The sequence below is a fragment of the Oncorhynchus masou genome, chromosome 13 (genome assembly GCF_036934945.1).
Source record: "Oncorhynchus masou masou isolate Uvic2021 chromosome 13, UVic_Omas_1.1, whole genome shotgun sequence".
Taxonomy (NCBI): domain Eukaryota; kingdom Metazoa; phylum Chordata; class Actinopteri; order Salmoniformes; family Salmonidae; genus Oncorhynchus; species Oncorhynchus masou.
Window position 1 is genome coordinate 57090363 of NC_088224.1, and position 6175 is coordinate 57096537.

Genomic DNA, 6175 nt, shown 5'->3' on the forward strand with positions numbered 1-6175 from the left:
ATGGCGACAGGAGATATGGTGACAGGAGCTACTGTAACAGGAGATACGGTGACAGGAGATATGGTGACAGGAGATATGGTGACAGGAGATATGGTGACAGGAGATATGGTGACAGGAGCTACTGTAACAGGAGATACGGTGACAGGAGATATGGTGACAGGAGATATGGTGACAGGAGATATGGTGACAGGAGATATGGTGACAGGAGATATGGTGACAGGAGATACGGTGACAGGAGATATGGTGACAGGTAGCCTTAGTAGCCTCGCTTTTTCCCTTCGTCCCTGCTGGTCATGTAGAGTGAACGTATCACTTAACACCGTCGTATCAAAACGTTTCATAGTATTTTGTTGTGTGGTTACAACAATGCCATCTTACAGGGATTGTCTCTGGGCTACAGCTATAGAACATGCCCTTATTCTCAGTAACTATGTAGCTCTCAGCATATGTTTTCCCATTTGTAACAACGGTCTAATCAACGCTTTAAGAATTAGGATTATGCTCTTCATCTTCTTTGTTAATTGTGTATATGAGGTACCTGATGCCTTTAAGGGCAGTGACATGGGGTTATGTGTCAGTTGAGGGGATTGCAATAGGGTCCAGAGGTTCAACGTCAGTTCTCAGAAGTGTAATTCCTCAACACTATTATCATACCACCCCCCCCCCCCCCACCCCCAACAAAGATAGATGTCTGTGCTGATAGTGTGGCTGTTATACTGTATTCAACTGAGAAGATCGTTGATATACTGTATCTTAACAGACCAATTAGAACCACCATTTCCAGGGTCTCATGTCCAGAACTCGATCCACCATTGCACACTTGCCTCGCAAGCACTTCCTGAAGTGTGTATTCTGTTCTCAGGTCTACTCCTATCTGAGACATGTCTTGTTCATTCAAGTCTTTCTTCATCCGGAGACGGTCCAGTTGAACACAGGGTTGTGTGTATGTGGGTCTATAGGAGATGTAATAGACGAGTACACTGTCTGTATTTGCACGGTGTCCCACTATGTGTCTCTGATGGATTTCTCTGTGAGAGTGCTTTGTCTGTCTGGGTGCAGTCTCTTGTGTCTCGATGGCTGGTTTTGGGAGGAAAAACTCTACTGGAGGATGTTTCGTTGGAACTCAGTCCATATCTGTCATATTGAGAAGATGTGACAATGCAGTTTGTTTCTTTGTATACTTGAATGTTTGGGCATCTCTGGCACCTCTCTCGTCACTGCCCACAGCGCTGCAATTTCCCCTCCCAAACCAGTGGATGATTATTAGTGGAATATGAAAACAAAATAAGCAAAATGTGCCTGAGTTAATGGAGCAAACTAAACAGTTAAAAATACAAATAAACAAATGTTGTGTACTGGAATTAAAGGATTTTATGTGTACTTGAATTCTGCTATTATGATATTGAGTATATCGTGTATTCATAAGGATCATCCACAGTTCAATGATTCTCTCTCTCTCTCTCTTTCTCTTTTTCTCTCTCTTTTTCTCTCTCTCTCTTTTTCTCTCTCTCTCTCTTTTTCTCTCTTTCTCTTTCTCTTTTCTCTCTCTTTCTCTCTCTCTCTTTTTCTCTTTTTCTCTCTCTTTCTTTCTTTCTCTCTCTCTCTCTCTCTCTCTCTCTCTCTCTCTCTTTCTCTCTCTCTTTCTCTCTCTCTCTCTTTCTCTCTCTCTTTCTCTCTCTCTCTCTCTCTCTCTCTCTCTCTTTCTCTCTCTCTCTCTCTCTTTTTCTCTTTTTCTCTCTTTCTTTCTTTCTTTCTTTCTCTCTCTCTCTCTCTCTCTCTCTTTCTCTCTCGCTCTCTCTTTTTCTCTCTTTTTCTCTCTCTCTCTTTCTCTCTCGCTCTCTCTTTTTCTCTCTTTTTCTCTCGCTCTCTTTTTCTCTCGCTCTCTCTTTTTCTCTCTCTCTTTCTCTCTCTCTCTCTCTCGCTCTGAAAGGGAAAATGGTTGTACGATTCTAAAAGCATGTCTGTATGCAACTTTGCTCTCTCTCAAACACACATTCACATTCACACTCACACACACAGTTTAGGTGATGAATTGGAAAGGGATGTTCTGTGTATTGCCATGAAATGAAAATCAAGTGACTTGCTGTCTTGCCATGAAATAAAAACAATAAATACTGTGTTCTGGAAAACATACCTTCTCCTTCTTTTTCTGCATGTTTTCTTTATTATAATATCAGTCTTTCCCCTCTTCTTGGACTCATTGTATTGTAACTGATTATGAAGAAAACGCCTGAGCAGTGAGCTGCAGTAAATAATCCCTAATTCTCTGCCTGGAAATATTTAGGATTGTTGCCCTGGACTTCAGCTCCAAATTTCCTCCAAAGCACTTTTACCAGAATAACTTCACGTATATTTTGTTTCAGTGCTATTTCTTGGATAAATAACTAGAGCAGTCTGTCTTTCCCACTCACACAGACAATGAGCAAACACTTAGACGTACAGTTTTTAGTTGGCAACAGATTTGGGAGGTGCTGCTCTGCTGACCCCCGAGCAAACCAGTTGTTCTGTGATTTTCTGCCCAGAGGACGGTCAGGGTTTTCTGAGGCAATCTGGGTCATCACACACTAGGTGGCCGCAATAACCATAGCTAGTTTCCTTCGCATCTGTTCAGATATACAAATTCAGGAGAACCCCAGATGCCTAAGATATTTATTTGGGAAAACCCCAAATGCCTTCTTAATGGAGGGAAGAATATATATAACTTTTTTACCTTTATTTAACACAGATAAGAACAAATTCTTATTTTCAATGACGGCCTAGGAACGGTGTGGGTTAACTGCCTGTTCAGGGGCAGAACGACAGATTTGTACCTTGTCAGCTCGGGGGTTTGAACTTCAAACCTTCCGGTTTCTAGTCCAATGCTCTAACCACTTGGCTACCCTGCCGCCCCTCAAAGTGGCTACTTCAAGGGATATTTGTGAGTGCCACTTGCTAGGAAGCAAACTACTCCAACTGAACTCCGCCAGATCCGATATTGATAATGATACACTTTTGGGTCCCAGGTATTAGATTGACATCTGGTGGTCACTTTTGGAAACATCATAAAACTGAAAACAGAGTGACTGCCAATACAAAGCAAATATTGTTCCATTTACATTTATTGACGTTCCATAATTACCCCCTCTATCCAATGTCAAACTAACTTTGCCACAGTCGCACACAAGCTGGTTGAAGCTAATTGGCGAAAGAAGTTCAAGACACAAGACCTGGTTAGACTCAAGTTATCGAGAAGGGTGACTAACTGTGTACTGTTTTGGCAGAGTGAAAGAACAAACCAAAGACTGCTTGCCAAGTGCGAACAAACACAAAAGAGACATCCGCATTAACCCCCTCCCCAAGGCAACTCTTGCTTCTTCACCATGGCTGCTGCATTTCTTAATGACCAAGCCATATCAGGACGTTCAGCCACCTTTTAAGTGAAAAGTTGATTTGATTTGATTTGATTTGATTTTGATTTGATTTGAAAAGTCAATTGAGACCAAGGGGGCCAGAGTTCTGGTCAAGAAGGTTTCGACTACTCCTGCAGCCTTGCTACGGTACTGCAGTTTAACTGACGCCCCGGCCCAGAAAGACAATTTCCATAGATGGCCACATAAAGAAGTCAGATTTGAAAATTCCTAATAAGACACTTTAGTCGTCATCTTTGTTGACAAAACTCCCATTGAATTATTCAGATAATTGTTGCCTATGCCAATGTTTTTTCCATCACTTTCACCCAAAGAAAGTGCCATCAACTGATTGTTCTATGAATATCCTTGCATCATAAATAACGACACATTATTATTTGTAAATCAGTTGGTCACAATTTACCCATGATGCATCATGGTTTTGATGCTCTCAAACACAACCATTGACATTTTACATTGATCCAATGTCTGCTATGTTTTTGGATTTCGTGATGACATCGTTGCTCACGCTGCTTCCTGTGCTCACTGAGTGCTAGTAGACAGATATAGATGGTCCATGAATCGGCATATGCCAACAAAGGTCGGACATCTTGGGCACAGTCTGCAGTTCTTTATGGGCTCATTAGAGCGGATCACTTTTGTCAAGTTGGTGACAAATGCCTTTCAAAGTGTGATGCATTATGGGGATGAAAACCTGTCCAAATTGCATCGACATGAACTTTCCATGTGATCAAAGGCCATGAAATTTCAACTTCAGTCTCCTGCATTTGCTCATCCCCAGCTGCAACTTGCAGCCATGACATTTCAGTAATTTAGCAGACGCTCTTATCCAGTGACTTACAGTAGAGAGAGCGTACGTTTTCATACTGGTCCCCATGACTATTGAACCCACAATAACCCTGGCATTGCAAGTGCCATGCTCTACCAACTGAGCCATCGCCTGCCTTGTGGAAGGCTCTATTGTCAACCAATCATTTGTGTGTTTTTGTTTGACCCACGAGGACGTGAGCAAAGACGGGACGCAAACAAGAACAAACTTTGAGCGCTCATGTTCACAGTGGATATGTACAAATTCATTTGTGATATTTGAGGCTCTCTCTATTTAGGCTACATTGTGTGTGTGTGGGATATGGGAGGTTGGAGACATTACAAAGAAAAACTTTTATAAACAATGGCAACCCTGCCGTGTTACATTGAGCCTTACTGTTGGCAAGCCACGTCAGTGTCCGTCTTTCGGCTGTCACAGAAGTACCTCCCATGACTTCACTCCTCGAATTTCATCTGCAGTCGATTGCTTCTGCCTTACCACTCAAACAAGCCCATTACCTTGGTGATTGAGACGTTTTAGAGCCAATTAACCTCACTAGATGGGTCTGCCCTGGGATCTGTCAGCTCATACAAATCCATGGGTATCTGGCTGGACACGGCACTGTAATTCCACTCACACCAATAATCCTCAAGTAAAGGTCAAATCCGGAACAAATCCTCATTCACACACTGCTAAACACACGCTGGTTTGATTGAGACTACTCCCCATGCTGGATTATGGCGATGTCATCTACGGGATGGCCCCAAAGTCTGCCCTCCTTTAAACTGGACTTACTTTATCACTCTGCCATACGTTGTGTCACTAGTGATCCAATCCAAACCTGAAAAATATGGGTAGATTGTAGAATCAAAGGACCACTCAAATAGGAGGAAAAACGTAAGTGCTGGTTTTAGGCCGGTAGTAACCACTACAAACTGTCAGGTTGGAACAACAAGGAATTCCAGTTTAAGGGGTTTTAATGGACAGAAAGTATCCACACACATATACAGGTCTGACCACTATTGAAACTGACAGTTTATGGCTGTTTAGCTGCACGAACAATAAATCATCAGAACAGCAAAAGGCCTCACGCAGGCGGACGAGTAGCAGGAGGGAAAACGTAGTGCTCGTCTGGATAGGAAAAGCAAGTTTCCGCCCTGTCCATGCTGGGGTCTTGCACTGAATGTCACGGGAATCTAGGCTGCTGATAGGCTAACATAATAATACTTGGTGTGACCTTGACCAATAAGAACTCAAATAAGTGTAGGACCTTCTGAATGGGGGCTGAGCTGACTGGCAAAAAAAAACACAGGTAGAATGTGCCCGAACACCGAACTGAAGATGGCCGTTTTAACAAAACCCATCACTGTGACATGCTAATCCTATTACTAGCCATCCCTACACGTATGACGTCAAACCCACAGGCTCATATTCATATACAAATCCCATCTCACTACTAAGACTCCCCACCACCAACAGCACCCTGAGATCCAACAATTACATAAACCTGGCAATCCTCAAGTCACTCAGTATCTTTGGTGAAACTGATTTTCAATTCTCCGCTGCTGGAGACTGGACCTTCCTTATAAAAAAAAAATGAAACTAAGCTGTTTTGTGTCCATTGGTACTTTTAAAAACAATTTCTAATAGATTGCCTAATTTCAGTTAATGTGACAAAACAACAAAGTATACTGTAGAGAATCATTGTACCATCTAAACTGCTGTGAAATAAATTTTCCATAGCCAAAAATATTGTATTTTCAGCCATTTGAAACTGGTGTACAATATCAAAAGTAAAAGACGCAAAAATTAAACTTAAGCACACCAAGCATAGAAATATATGCATAGAACATATATACTGCCTCTTAAACTTGTTTTCAATTTGAATGACAGATCTATAACTCACATTTCTATGTGAATTTGGTCGCCCAAAAAGTTACACATTGCAGCTTTAACTGAT